The 15255-nt window shown below is 43.4% G+C and overlaps 1 long non-coding RNA gene across 2 annotated transcripts; it reads left to right on the forward strand.

The window, feature by feature from the left end:
- The first annotated feature begins 681 nt into the window (after positions 1-681).
- On the forward strand, positions 682-15038 carry LOC140913124 (uncharacterized). Of its 2 annotated transcripts, XR_012159483.1 has the most exons (5): positions 682-854; positions 8475-8508; positions 10122-10183; positions 11392-11466; positions 14782-15038. It is a non-coding gene; the product is annotated as an uncharacterized LOC140913124 (long non-coding RNA). The 2 variants fall into 2 exon arrangements; XR_012159484.2 differs by lacking the exon at positions 8475-8508 and having other exon boundaries at positions 684-854.
- The last annotated feature ends 217 nt before the right edge of the window (positions 15039-15255 follow it).

Below are 15255 nucleotides of genomic sequence, written 5' to 3' on the forward strand. Positions count from 1 at the left end.
GTTATATTGGGGAGTCTAGGTTTCTTTTTCTCTAGAGGAATTGGTATCTCCCAAGTTTGGGCAACTTCAACAGTAGATAATTTAGGTGTAGGGTTTTGCTGTAACCTTTTACATTTTCTTTTGCCTTGGGTAGATGCCTGTACCTTAGGAAGGGCTGGCACTGGTCTAGATTTCTGTGGAGATTCGGATTTTGCCTCTAAAGTGGCTTGGGGTACAGTGAGCACATCAGATTCAAAATGAATTATGCCACTTGTTCTTTTCATTATTCCTTCTGACTCAGTTGACTTAGAGATATCAAAAATACTTGCTGGAATTTCAGGTTGCAAAGACTTTTATCTTTCCTGAGAGGTACTGATATCTAAGATTGCCTTCTTACAGGCCTTCACAACAACTTTTATAGATCCCTGAGTTTCTTGTAACAAACAGCACAATTGCAGATGGGTTTGTTACATGTCTGGCTTACTCATTCTTTGCCCCTCTTTCTTCTCACTCTCACAACACCTACTAATTGCTGTTCATTTCATTTCTTGTCTTAAACCTGCAATATTTAATTTCTTATCAAAACTTCCATCAAAATGTTTTATGACTTGCTTTTTACATGCTTCATTACTGACAGTTTCTTCAAATCCCCCATTCTCTCCCTCCAAATCCTCTGTGTCTGATACTTCTTCTATTCTTAACTCTCCAGATTGTTCAGTTTCCTGTTGTTCTTCCTGTCTGAGTTTAGCTCTCAATCTGGTGAGATTCTACCTCCACTTGTTGTGGGTTGTTCTTTCCCAGGTCCCACCATAGCTACTGGAATATCTGGAATTATATTTACAACATATACAGGTGGCAACTCCCAGGGGAGACAGGTTTGTAGAAATTTTGGTGGTGCCTCCCAAACTCCACCCCCCGCCTGCCTAAGACTCTGGGAGGGAGTTTGTGGGGGAAGGAGGGAGGTCTAGGGTGCAGGCCCTGGCCTGGGGCAGGGGATTGGGGTGCAGGATGGGTGAGAGGTTGGGCTCTGGGATGGAGTTTGGGTGCTGGGTGCAGGCTCCAGGCTGGGGCAGGGGGTGAGGGGTGCAGGAGGGGGTGAGGGGTGCAGGCTCTGGGAGGAGGTGGGGGGCTGGGGTGCTTACCTGGGGCTCCTAGGCAGGGTGGGCTGGGGGGTCTCTGTGTGCTGCTACCACCAGGCACTGCCCCGCAGCTTCCTAGACAGACCCACCCCAACCAGGGGCTGCAGGGAGGGGCTGGCAGCAATGTGGAGCGAGCAGACAGGAAGCTGCTCAGCTCCATTGAGCTGCCGGTGGTAAGTGTGGGCCCCAGGCTGTTTTAAATGGCCCAGGTGATGTGGCGGGGGACGCCCGGGGGCGGAAAGAGGGGCCGAGGGAGAGACCAGTGCTGGAGCTGGGCCCATGGTGCCTGGGCGCATAGAACTTGCTGCCCATGGCAACTCCATCTCCATACAGTTATCCTCCTCATCTACTCACATCTGCTAATTTTCACCTTCAATATTTATTACCTGATAATACATAGCCTCCAGAATGTCAGAAGTTTGTTCTAATACCTGTGTTCTTTGAGCCAGCTCTGTTGTTCTCACTTCTTGCCCAAATGAACGTCCCTGACCCATTGCTCTGTCTCTCCACATCAGAATTTCATAACTAGCCTTTTGTAACTGTTGCTTGCTGTAGCTTAGGTGTCTTGCCAAACTGTCCTTTTGATCCAGGAGTATGGAATTTACTTCTCTTGTCCTACTAAGTTGTTCTCTCAGGGTATGTCTACACTACGGAATTAGGTCGAATTTATAGAAGTTGATTTTTTAGGAAGCGATTTTATACAGTCGATTGTGTGTGTCCCGACTAAGCGCATTAAGTTGGCGGAGTGCGTCCACAGTACCGTGGCTAGTGTCGACTTCCGGAGCGTTGCACTGTGGGTAGCTATCCCGCAGTTTCCACCGCCCATTGGAATTCTGAGTTAAGCTCCCAATGCCTGATGGGGCACAAACATTGTCGCGGGTGGTTTTGGGTACATGTCGTCAGTCGCCCCTCCCTCTGTGAAAGCAATGGCAGACAATCGTTTTGCGCCTTTTTTCCATGCGGACGCCATACTGTTTTCAGCAGACAGTGCAGTAGGACTGCTAACCATCGTCATCGAACCACCACTTCTGCTGCAACTCTGCTCTCCTGTTCTTGTCTTGATAGCGAATTTCTCCATGTTGGCTGTCATGGGCTCCCACTTCCGCTCTGCTCTCCTGCTCTCATGAATCCACCTCACAGGTCCTCTCATCATTCTCTATAAATATCTATTCTCGTGGCATCCGTCATCAGCCACCGCTTCCACTGCAACTCAGCTCTCCTGCAGACGCCATACCATGGCAAGCATGGAGCCCGCTCAGATCATCGCAGCAGTTATGAGCATTGTAAACACCTCGCACATTATCCTGCAGTATGTTCATTACCAGAACCTGCAAAGGCAGGTGCAGAGGCAACGGTAGCACGGTGATGAGAGTGATGAGGACATGGACACGGACTTCTCTCAAAGTGCGGGCCCTGGCAATTTGGACATCCTGGTGGCAGTGGGGCAGGCTCATGCTGTGGAACACCAATTCTGGGCCCGGAAAACAAGCACAGAGTGGTGGGACTGCATAGTGTTGCAGGTCTGGGTTGATTCCCCGTGGCTGTGCATGCATAAGGGCACTTTCATGGAACTTTGTGACTTGCTTTCCTCTGCCCTAAAGCGCAAGAATACCAACATGAGAGCAGCCTTCACAGTTCACAAGCGAGTGGCGATATCCCTCTGGAAGCTTGCAATGCCAGACGGCTACCAGTCAGTCAGGAATCAGTTTGGAGTGGGCAAATCTACTGTGGGGGCTGCTGTGATCCAAGAAGCCAACACAATCACTGAGCTGCTGCTCTCAAGGGTAGTGACTCTGGGAAATGTGCAGGTCATAGTGGGTGGCTTTGCTGCAATGTGATTCCCTAACTGTGGTGGGGCGATAGACGGAATGCATATCCCTATCTTGGGACCAGACCACCGTGCCAGCCAGTACATAAACTGAAAGGGGTACTTTTCAATGGTGCTGCAAGCACTGGTGGATCACAAGGGACGTTTCACCAACATCAATGTGGGATGGCCAGGAAAGGTACATGACACTCGCATCTTCAGGAACTCTGATCTGTCTGAACAGCTGCAGCAAGGGACTTACTTTCCAGACCAGAAAATAACCACTGGGGATGTTGAAATGCCTATAGTTATCCTTGGGGACCCAGCCTAACCCTTAATGCCCTGGCTCATGAAGCCGTACACAGGCAGCCTGGACAGTAGTCAGGAGCTGCTCAACTACAGGCTGAGCAAGTGCAGAATGGTGGTAGAATGTGCATTTGGACATTTAAATGCGCGATGGCGCAGTTTACTGACTTGCTCAGACCTCAGCGAAACCAATATTCCCATTGTTATTACTGCTTGCTGTGCGCTCCACAATATCTGTGAGAGTGAGGAGGAGACATTTATGGCGGGGTGGGAGGTTGAGGCAAATCGCCTGGCCACTGATTACGCGCAGCCAGACACCAGGGCGACTAGAAGAACACAGCAGGGCGTGCTGCGCATCAGAGAAGCTTTGAAAACAAGTTTCATGACTGGCCAGGCTACGGTGTGACAGTTCTGTTTGCTTCTCCTTGATGAAAACCCACCCCCTTGGTTCACTCTATTGCCTCCGCAAGTGGTGATCAAAAGGGGGAGGGTGGTTGGCTTACAGGGAAGTAAAGTCATTGTTGTTTCAAATTCATGCATTCTTTATTAATTTGTCACACAAATAGGGGGGATAACTGCCAAGGTAGCCCGGGAGGGGTGGTGGAGGAGGGAAGGACAAGGCCACATTGCACTTCAAAACTTTCTGAATGCCAGCCTCTTGTTGCTTGGGCAGTCCTCTGGGGTGGAGTGTTCTTGGGCGTCTGGGTGAGGAGGCTATAGAACTTGGGGAGGAGGGCGGGCAGTTACACAGGGGCTGCAGTGGCAGTCTGTGCTCCTGCTGCCTTTCCTGCAGCTCAACCATACGCCGGAGCATATCAGTTTGATCCTCCAGTAGCCTCAGCATTGCATCCTGCTTCCTCTCATCATGCTGCTGCCACCTCTCCTCTCACACGTCCCTCCTGTCCTCATGTTCATTTTGTGCTTTCCTGGACTCTGCCATTGCTGGCCTCCACGCATTTTGCTGAGCTCTTTTAGTGAGGGAGGACTGCATGAGCTCAGAAAACATTTAATCGCGAGTGCATTTGTTTTGCCTCTTTTCCGTGCTAGCCTCTGGGACAGACATGATAAGGGGAGCGTTGAAACATTTGCAGCTGTGGGAGGGAAAAAAAGGGAGAGTAGTATTTAAAAAGACACATTTTAGAGAACAATGGGTAGACTCTTTCACGTGAACCAAGCTGTTAACGTTACATAGTACATGTGCTTTCTGTACAAGGTCGTATTTTGCCTCTTATATTGAGGGCCTTCCAGTTTGGTGTTGAGAGACCACACACACAGGGCCAGGCAACAGAATTCGGAGTGCAGGCAGCCATGGTAAGCCACAGTCTTTTGGCTTCTTTAACCTTCATAACATGTGGGAATGGTTTCAAATAGCAGCGCCCCCATTTCCCATACCAAGCACCCGTTGTGTTCTCCATTTAAAAGGAGGGGCTGTGGTTTTCGGGTTAATGTGCAGCACAAACCCAACTAACCCCCCACACCTCCCAATTCTCTGGGATGATTGCTTCACTCCTCTCCCCATCGCATAGCTAACAGCAGGGATGATTTTTTTTCAGCCACAGGCAAACAGCTCAGCAGGAACGGCCACCTCTGAATGTCCCCTTAATAAAATTCCCCTATTTCAACCAGGTTTCAGAGTAGCAGCCGTGTTAGTCTGTATCCACAAAAAGAAAAGGAGTACTTGTGGCACCTTAGAGACTAGCAAATTTATTTGAGCATAAGCTTTCGTGAGCTACAGCTCACTTCATCGGATGCATTTCAACCAGGTGACCATAAATGAGATCACTCTTCTGAGGCTAACCCAGGGAGATAAAGAACAGATGTTGCTTGATGCCAGCAAACATGGGAACATACCCTGCCGTGCTTTTTTTATGCAATGATTCCAGACTACATGCTACTGGCCTGGTGTGGTAAAGTGTCCTGTCATGGAGGATGGAATAAGGCTGCCCTCCACAGAAACCTTTTGCAAAGGCTTTGGGAGTACCTCCAGGAAAGCTTCATTGAGGTGTCCCTGGAGGATTTCCGCTCCATCCCCGGACACATTAACAGACTTTACCAGTAGCTGTACTGGCCATGAATGCATCCCAATTCTTCAGAGCAAATCAAACATTAAACACAATTGCTTTTAAACGCTGTACTGTAGTTACAAATGTGCACTCACCAGAGCTGCCTTCTCTGAGAGCCTGCCTTGGGAGGGTATTGGATCCAGGGTGATAAACAGTTCCTGGATGATGGGGAAAACAGTTTCATCCTCCTCCTCCTCCTTGTCCCCTAAATCCTCGTCCCTGTTGTGTGAGACTTTCTGCTTCCAGGAGTCCACATACAGGTTGGGGCAGTGGTAGGGGCACCCCCTAGAATTGCATGCAGCTCATCATAGAAGTGGCATGTCTGGGGCTCTGACCCAGAGCGGCCGTTTGCCTCTTTGGTAGGCTTGCCTGAGCTCCTTAATTTTCACACGGCACTGCACGGGTTCCTGTTGTAGCCTCTGTCCTTCATGCTCTTGGAGATTTTTTCTAATATTTTGGAATTTCGTCTTTTGGAACAGAGTTCTGATAGCACGGATTTGTCTCCCCATACAGCGATCAGATCCAGTACCTCCCGTTGGGTCCATGCTGGAGCTCTTTTGAGATTCTGGGACTCCATGGTCACCTCTGCTGATGAGCTCTGCATGGTCACCTGTGCCACGCTGGCCAAACAGGAAATGAAATTCAAGTGTCTCCGGGACTTTTCCTGTCTACCTGGCTAGTGCATCTGAGTTGAGAGTGCTGTCCAGAGCAGTCACATTGGAGTACTCTGGGCTAGCTCCCGGAGGCCAATACCATCCAATTGTGTCCACGCTACCCCAAATTCGACCAGGCGATGCCAATTTCAGCGGTAATCCCCTCGTCGGGGAGGAGTATAGAAATCGATTTTAAGAGCCCTTTAAGTCGACAAAAATGGCTTCGTCGTGTGGACGGGTGCAGGGTTAAATCGATCTAACGCTGCTAAATTTGACTTAAACTTGTAGTGTAGACAAGGGCTCAGTGTGTCACTAGTCTCCTGCTCTCTGGACAAGGCTTGTCTTATCTCTTCCAGTTGCTTTCTTTTAAATATTCTCCCCAGGATATTACATGCCAGATATACGTAATCCATGGCTATTCCTTTCACCTCTTGAACTTTTTTCTATACTTTTTCCTTCTCAAAGAGGGAACACATTAAATTCCAAGGATCTATGGGCCCAGAGGATGCCAGTGCTTGGTTTTCCAACTAATCCTCCCCCATGGGTTTTGATGTAGTTTCTCACAAAGGCCTCCAAGGACGTTTGTGGGTCTGTTAAAACACAGGCCTGAACAGATAATTTATTCTGTTCCATACTTTCCTTAGAAAAATTATAGAAGGTGTCTCTTCCTTGTCCTGATAAATATCTTACAGGGATTTCTCTATTTGAAAAGGGCTTGTGGTGCTTACTCCTCCTGTAGCTGTTTTACAGCTGGAGTACACCGAGAGGAGGGGGGTGACCCAAGGTAACCCCTCAAAGTTTTACTTGATCCTCCATCGGTGATGCAGTCCAGAGGAGTCTAAAATTCATGGAGCTTATTAACAGATTTGAGGAGTTTATGACTTACAGATGACGGTGGAATATCTGAGTCATTCTGCCATATGTGAGTGCTAGGGTCCTTTTACACAACTGCAGTCTCCCTATTTCTTTCCCCTGAACTCAGTTCTTACAAGATCTCACAGGTAGACAAACAAAACAACATAAAATGCAAGCAAGCATAAACGAAAGCAGGAAATCTCCATTTTAGTTCATTAGGACTTTTGATCTCTATATATTTTCTTCTCAAACTTTTGTTTCTTATTGGTTTTGTGTGTTCTCTATGGCCCTGCTGTTGGACACCAAATCTGTAGCCTTTTATTTTATTTAAGGTTAATCATACTTCAGTGGGTTCAGCTCTGGCAGCTAGAGTCTTAAGTTCAACAGAGTTTTATCTCTGTTTGTTTTAGATTTAGAGTTCATAGGAACACATGAAACCATAGGCAAATAAATACAATGACGAGCATTTATCTTTTAGTAATTTTATTAAAGTTACCGACAAAGCTATAAATGTTACAGCATATGCAATTCCTAAAGATAAGTATAATGGACCAGTTATACCTACCGACATACATCCTCCTAGATGGTGCTACTGTTGGCCCTCTCATGGCTTGACCATCAATATGAGAGTGGTCCCTGTTCTGGGCAAGCTTTTTTATATTGTGAGTTTGTCTATACCTACATTCTGCGCATGTACATGAAAGTGCCAACCCTCTTTTTCTTATTGGTTTGTGGACCCTGGAAACACAAGGGATGCCAAATTCTATAGTGTGGGTAGATTTTTGTTAACATTGACATATCACCTTTATTCTTAGGTCAGGGCACATGTTAGAGACAACATTTGGTGTCACATCATTTTATAATTTAAATTTAATCTTCCCAGCTATACTTTTGCAATATTACTGATTGGTACCTCTTTTCCATCATCTTTCAGGTTATTTCTCGGTCATTGACTTGAGTCATCATTTCTTGTTTCCAAGGCCCAAAATAGCTAAGCTAAAGTCTTGCAGGCTTCAGCCTATAGGTTTTTGCATTTCAGCTTGTCTGTCTTATGTCTACCACATAGTTCCTTTAAATACTGATCAATCTTATACTTTTATAGTCCTACAAATTAACTCTAATTAACATACAGTGACTATATGTAATATAACCTAACATCACATGATAAATGAATAAACGAATACTAAACTAAAATCATTGGTTGCATGACTTATTTCCAGTCTGAATTTGTGTAGTTTCAACTTCCAGCCACTGGAACATCTTATACCTTTCTCTGCTAGCCTGAAGAGCCCATTAGCAGATATTTGTTCCCCTCATAGGTATTTATAGAGTGGTCAAATAATCCCTTAACCTTCTGTTTAAGATAAATAAATCAAGCTCCCTGAGTCTATCACTAGAAGGCATGTTTTCTAATCCTATGATATGATAATCTTGTGGCTCTTCTCTGAACCCTCTCCAATTTATCAACATCCTTCTTGAACTGTGGGCACCAGAACTGTACCTAGCAGCGGTCACACTAGTGCCAAATACAGAGGTAAAATAATCTTTCAATTCTTATTTGAGATCCCCCTATTTATGCATCCCAAGATCCCATTAGCTCTTTTGGCTACAGCTTTGCATTGAGAAATCATATTCAGCTGATTATCCACCAAGATCCCTAAATCTTTTTCAGAATCACTGCTTCCCAGGGTAGAGTCCTCCATCTTGTAAGTATGGCCTATGTTCTTTGTTCCTAGATGTATACATTTACATTTAGCTCTATTAAAATGCATACTATTTGGTTGTGCCCAGCTTACCAAATGATCCAGATCACTCTGTATCTGTGATCTGTCCTCTTCATGATTTACTACTCCCCCAGTGTTTGTGTCACCTATAAACTTTATTAGTGATAAGTTAGGGCAGCTGGGGCTGAACTGGCTTCTATCTGCCTTAGGACTGGGGTGCGCAAAAATGGTTTAAAACCACATTTTCCCTTATCCTTTCCAGTTTTGTGCTAAGTCTGGGACAAAGGGCCTACTAGTGTAAGTAAGAAACGTGTGTGTGTTTGCAGGTTTGGGCCCTTAAATGTGTGTCATTTGTTCATTATTTTTCTCTTTCATTTTCCTGTTCTATTTCTTTCTTATCCTTTTCAGAATTTGCAATTGTTTATTTCCATCCTTCCATTACCAGCTCTTCTCTGTGATCTGTTTAACCTCTGATTTACTTTTATTTTTCACTTCTCCTTAAGGATTTTAATGTATTTATTTCATTTCAGTTTATTTCCCTCTTTCCATCTTTCTCCACATTCTGTCTCTCCCCACACTCTGCCATTAAAATAATTTATTAGGAATATTTTATTTTAATTATTCTTTTATTACTGTTGCCTCCCTTAGTTACGGTGCCTTTGTTTTCTTTTTATAGAACTGTGTTTATGGATTTCTTTTCCCCTGTTAAAATATACTCTTCAAATGTGCCCAGCTTTCTAGGGTAACCGCAACAGGGTGGTAGTTGGAAGGGTCTGAACACACTGCACGCTGAACTAAATCCCACCCGGGGGGGGGGGGGAGAGAAGAAGACAGGAAAGATTAAGGGCTGAGGGCGTTTCTGTTTATGTTCCCACCCAAGCCATGGACTCCTAGTAATTCAGTGGGGCCAATTCAGAGTCAGCTGGGAGGGGAAGAGCCTGGTTGATTTGGGGGCTGTGGGCTGCCCTTCTTGCCTGCTCCCTGAGGGCAGTGGGGCAGTCTGCCTCCCCTCTCCTTACGGTGAGACAGGCCTCTCATCCACATGGAGCCATGGGTCCCTGCCCCATGGTAACTATGTTAATCTGATTGGAGCCCCCATGGCCAAGCCCTGCAGCTGCCATTTCCCCCACACACACCCAAGGGGTGCCAAGCAAAAGGTTGCTTCACTTGGTGCTTGCACAAGACTGGGTGTGGGATGGGTACATGCCTCTGACATCCCCAAGGTCGGGCACAATGTGTGACAGGGACCCAAAGTGAGGGGCAAGAGCAGGAGAGACAGGGCAACTAATTGTATAGGATGTGTGAGCATAGACTGTGTGTGTTCAGTTCTTAGGTGATCAATGGCAAATCTTTTCCCCCAAGTTTATACTGTCAGAGATATTTGTATGACGACAAGACATTTGTTTCAACTCACCTGCTCCCTGTTGCCCACATGAAACAGTGGCCTGTTTGTGATGTCACATTGGTTACTGTGGGAGTGTTAATGTTTTGATACACTTCTGTTAGATGATGTCAGCAAGTTGCATAAGGGGGAACAAAGGCTTTTCTGTTAAGATCCTGGTGTTATTCAACTTGCTTGTTTTCTTGTGCTTCAGTGAATGCCTAGAAGACTACATCTGGCCATTTAAAAGGCCACAGAAACATACATACTTTAAAGGTAAGCCTTCTATTGTTATGTTACTCCTAGTCAAACAAAATATTTACCTTTCTGTGTCAAAGGGCAGTTTAAATTAAGTTAGTAAAGCAGCGTCCTCTCATGCACCCCAGCTACTTGATGCTAATATGTTGCTGTATTCGTCTGTTACTAATTTAACCACAGAATCCTGGAAATCAGCAATAAAAGAGCCTATTATGGAATCTTGTCCCTTAGCCACTGATTATACTCTGTGGTGCAGAGCATTTTCTAGCTGTGCTTTAAATGTCTCAAGCAACAGAATGTCTTTTGGGACACTGTTGCCCAATGTGAGTAATCTCACTGTCAAGAAGTTTTTCTTGGTGTAGCCACCCTAAACTTTCTTAATTTCGTCCCATCATTAATTTACCCACAGTAGAACCTCAGATTTATGAACCCCTCCGGAATGGATGATGTTTGTAACTCTGAACAAACTGTTATGGTTGTTCTTTTAAAAGTTTACAACTGAATATTGACTTAATACAGCTTTGAAACTTTACTATGCAGAAGAAAAATGCTGCTTTCCCTTTATTTATTTATTTTTTTTTAGAAGTTGATGTTTAAATTAGTGTACTGTATTTGCTTTTGCTTTTGTTTTGGTCTCTGCTGCTGCCTGATTGTGTATTTCTGGTTCCAAATGAGGTGTGTGGTTGACTGGTCAGCTAGTAGCTCTGGTGTTTATAACTCTGAGGTTCTACTGTATTTTATTTATTATTTTTTTGCACAGTGCCTATTGCCATGGCATCCTTTGCATCTTAATAGCATCTCAATTAGAAACAACAAATTTAAATCAGTAATATTGTAGTATCTACAATGATACTTCATTAAAGCTCATTGTAAATTCATGATGGCTAATTATACTACCATTTTGCCACCCTAAGTCATTTCCCACTATCCGTGATGTTTAACCACTTCATCTTCATGTATTTATAGATGGGTATTACAATTTCTTAAATCTTCTGATAAAGAAGCAGTTCTTTTAACTTTTCCTCAATAAACCCCGGCACCATACATTTTTTTTAGTATTATTTGAACTATTATTTGAACTAGTAGTATTCCAGTCAACCTACATTTTTCTGGTGCTGCGGTGCCCAGAGTTGAATGTGATGTAGAACAGAATGCAGTATTCCAGACATAGTCAATTTATTTTGTTCATTAACTGTTTTGACAGTATCCTGATCCTGTTGTTCTAGTTTCCTTAGGTGGAGCCTTATCCAAGCATCGATTTTTTTTTTGAGTAAGGTGACAATTGGGAGTTCTGGTTAAAGGTACCAATTTTTTTAAAATATATTTTGTGTTATAATTCATATATGACAAGTGATACTACTTTAAAATGATTATTTATATAGTGCTGTAGGTATGTGTAATTACTATTTAGAGACAATTACAAAATAGTACATATCTTCCCCAAGGAACTTACTACCTGAAGGCCCAAACCTTCATGTGCGTAGTTCCAACCCAATGGGACTATGTACATGAATAAGGATTACTCATGAAATTGGGACTACTTGTGTAATTAAGAATACATTCATAGATATTTAGGTCAGAAGGGACCATTATGATCATCTAGTCTGACCTCCTTCACAACGCAGGCCACAGAATTTCACCCACCTACTCCTCTCACCTATGTCTGAGCTATTGAAGTCCCCAAATCGTGGTTTAAAGACTTCAAGGAGCAGAGAATCCTCCAGCAAGTGACCCGTGCCCTATGCTACAGAGGAAGGTGAAAAACCTCCAGGGCCTCCTCCAATCTGCTCTGGAGGAAAATTCCTTCCCGACCCCAAATATGGCAGATAGGAAGGACCGTCTTCTGGTTAGTGCACTGGACTGGGAAACAGGAGATTTGGGTTTATCTCTTGGCTCCACCCTTATTGATAAGGCTTGGTCAAGACACTTAATTGCTCTACGCCTCAGTTTCCCCATCTGTCAAACTCAGATATGCCCTTTCTGTCACCTTTTATCTGTCCCTGGGACAGAGACTCTTTCTTACTCGTGTTTTTACAGTTCCTACACAATGTGACTGTCATTTCATGGTAACCTTCAGCTACTACTGTGTTACAAATAGTAAATAGAGCTAGATGGAAAACCACCTTTTCATTCCACAGGAAATACTCACTTTTTGACATTTGCCTTTGTTCTGAATCGGAACAAAATATTGAAATTTCAAAATTTCTCTCAGAAAATTTCCAAAAAATTTAACTTTGGAACATTACATTTAGATAAAATTGAAACTTAATATAGAATAGTAAATGCTAAATTAATATATATATGAATGTTCTATTATAACGTCAAAATGAAATGGAACAAAAAGAGTAAAAAACCAAACATTTCAACCATGTTGAAATGAAACAAGAAAGTCAAAATAATTCATTCTGACATTTTTCTGTTGAAAATTCTGTCTAAATTGACACATTCCAGTGAAACATTTTGATTCTGGCAAAACTCCATTTTCTGATGAAAAATTATTCTGTTGAAAATTCTTTGACCATCTTTAATGAATAACAATATTAATTTCCTGACTACATGAAAATGGAATTAAGGTTGAAAATCCATAGCAGTAATTTAGGGTAAAATAAATTACATTGTAATTGTCCCAAAAACTGGCATTTTAAACTCAGGAAATTAAGAATTATTATTTAAACTTCAATCCAACTGTGTTAAGGTATGGACATGAACAGTTAGGGCACACCGAAACACCTTAACTCTATCCTATAGTGATACCGTCCAAAAAGCATATGTTTTTGAGTAAGACATTTTAGTGCTTGTGGTCCCAAATTAGATTACATTGATTTTGAAAGATGCATTCAAATGTTTTCTTTTCCCCTAACGGTGCCACTACAGAGCAGAGTGAAGGTTGTCTGGATAAACTGCATTTCCACATTTTAACATATTTGAATTAACATATAACAGTAAAAGTAGTCCAAATAAAACTTTTTTTGGGGAAAAAAACTTTTATGAGGAATCCTTTGTCACCTTTATGTTCCTGTAGGATACATAATCACCACTAAATAGCAACTGGAGTCCTCACAAGTATAGCAGGTGCATTTAGATGCACCAAGATGCATTTAGGGTTGTGTAATATTTTAGGATGTATAGTCTTAATGTTTTCCCAGGCTGCTGGAAGAGAGAGCAAGACAAAAATAAAGGACCTGACAGCTCACAACATATGTCTCAGTTGAGGGGGGGCAGAGGAAACAACTATTATAGTGGTTCTGGCCCTGACCTTATTGGGCTGTCATGTAACCCGGGGTTCTTTCAACCCAAAGCTCTTGCTAACTTTTACTCGGTGTGAGGTGGTGTCAGGAAATAAATCAGGGGCGACACGGCTGTCTGACCGATAAATGGCTGGCACAAACAGGACAACACAAGAGTGCTTTCACTTAAAGCTAAACTTTAGTTAGTCTCAAGCACTTATACACATGTCCGCAACAGGTTAGTAAAACACCCCCAACCATTGATAATTACCAAAGCTGAGTGTGGCTCTCGAGTGGCATAGTGGCAGACGTGAGAAACACAAGATGCATCCAGAGGGAGAGTCCAGTCCTGAAGAGACCCACCACTTCAAACTTTTCCCCCTTTATTTATACATTAGTAATAGAATGACATGTCCTCTAAAGAAAACTTGTCAAGCAAGCAGTTTCAATGGTCAAGAAAGAGGCTTTCTTCTGATTCATTGATTAACCAGGTGTGGTTTTTTCCAGAGTTTGCAGCCTTGAGACCCCAATAGACATTCCTGGGACACATCCTGCTCTTCTTCTAAAATGCATGTATTAGCAACTTCAACACAATTCTTATCAGGAAGGACGCGGGGTCAAGCTGTCCTTTCTTTGGCACCCAAAACCCCTCCCTTCCCCGCTGCCTTGGTTAAACTGAGACTGCTGGATGGCCAATTTACAGCCTGCTGACTTGGCTGCTTTTCGCAATAAGCCATAGTGGTTTCAGGCACTTTACTGGTTTGCCAAAGTGTGGGACAGTCAAAGAAATCACATACTCCCAGCGTTGGGCTTCCAGAGGAAGTAGCAGAGAAAGGGGCCAGCAGGTACTGAGATTGAGCAGAGCTGGTTCTAGTTGCGTACATATGGTATCTCCCAAGCCAGTCAACAAGCAGCAGGAGTTGACCTCATTCAACATTGCCTGTTGGCGTCCTGAGAGGTTACGTGTACCCTCCGAAGGCCTGTGAATAAGACCTGGATTACTTTACACTGTTAACATCATATGGTCTTCCTGCCTTACTAATCTTCATTGTGTTCCTTATCTGGAGTCATATTTTCTTGTAGTTTAAAAGCTAGTGTCCCACACTTGCTACTTAGCCTAGCTCTATATAGATAAGTATCTGAATTCAAGACATTCTGGGCTGGGAGACAGGGGTTCTAATTTAACTTTTCTTACACCCAAGGCTACACGTGTGACTTGAGAACTGTATTGCATTTGATTGTTTTGTAAAATATAGGAGTTAGATTTGCTTTGCTGAGAGAACTTTTTTTTTCCCTGAATAGGAATTTTTCTTAGGAAGTAAAATATGTATAAATATCCTTTAACAGTACCTGCCCAAATTAACCCCTATTTTCTATCTGTCTCACTAGGTTCAAGATGGCAGATTGCAGCTGCCTAATGTGGGGAATATTTTGGCTCATCGTCCTGGTGTTTTTTGGCTGGCCCTTAAGCATTGTCTTGGGTGGCCTCTATGGATTCCTCTCCCCTCTCACTACCTTAATAGGACTGGATGACTTCAGTGAAGCACTGCTGAAGGGAGTAAATCTGGGGAGACAGTGTGCTAAGAATGTACAAAATGGCAAGCCCCTTTGCTGAGCAATAAATACAGAATTTCAGCTGACAAGCATTTTACTGTGTACTGCACTGGATTTCACAGAGTTATTCTGTTAACCTTAAAATGTTTGCATTTCTGTACAAAAGTTGTTTGGTTCTTGGATAATGTATAAATGGCACTTGATAATCTCTGAAGGAAACTCTAGCAGTGCTGTTGTTTGTCTTTTAAAACCATTCTTCCTGTTTCTGCAATGAGCTATGATGCCGACTTTACTTGTTTGTGTACACAA

Source organism: Lepidochelys kempii, chromosome 6 (assembly GCF_965140285.1).
Source record: "Lepidochelys kempii isolate rLepKem1 chromosome 6, rLepKem1.hap1, whole genome shotgun sequence".
Taxonomy (NCBI): domain Eukaryota; kingdom Metazoa; phylum Chordata; order Testudines; family Cheloniidae; genus Lepidochelys; species Lepidochelys kempii.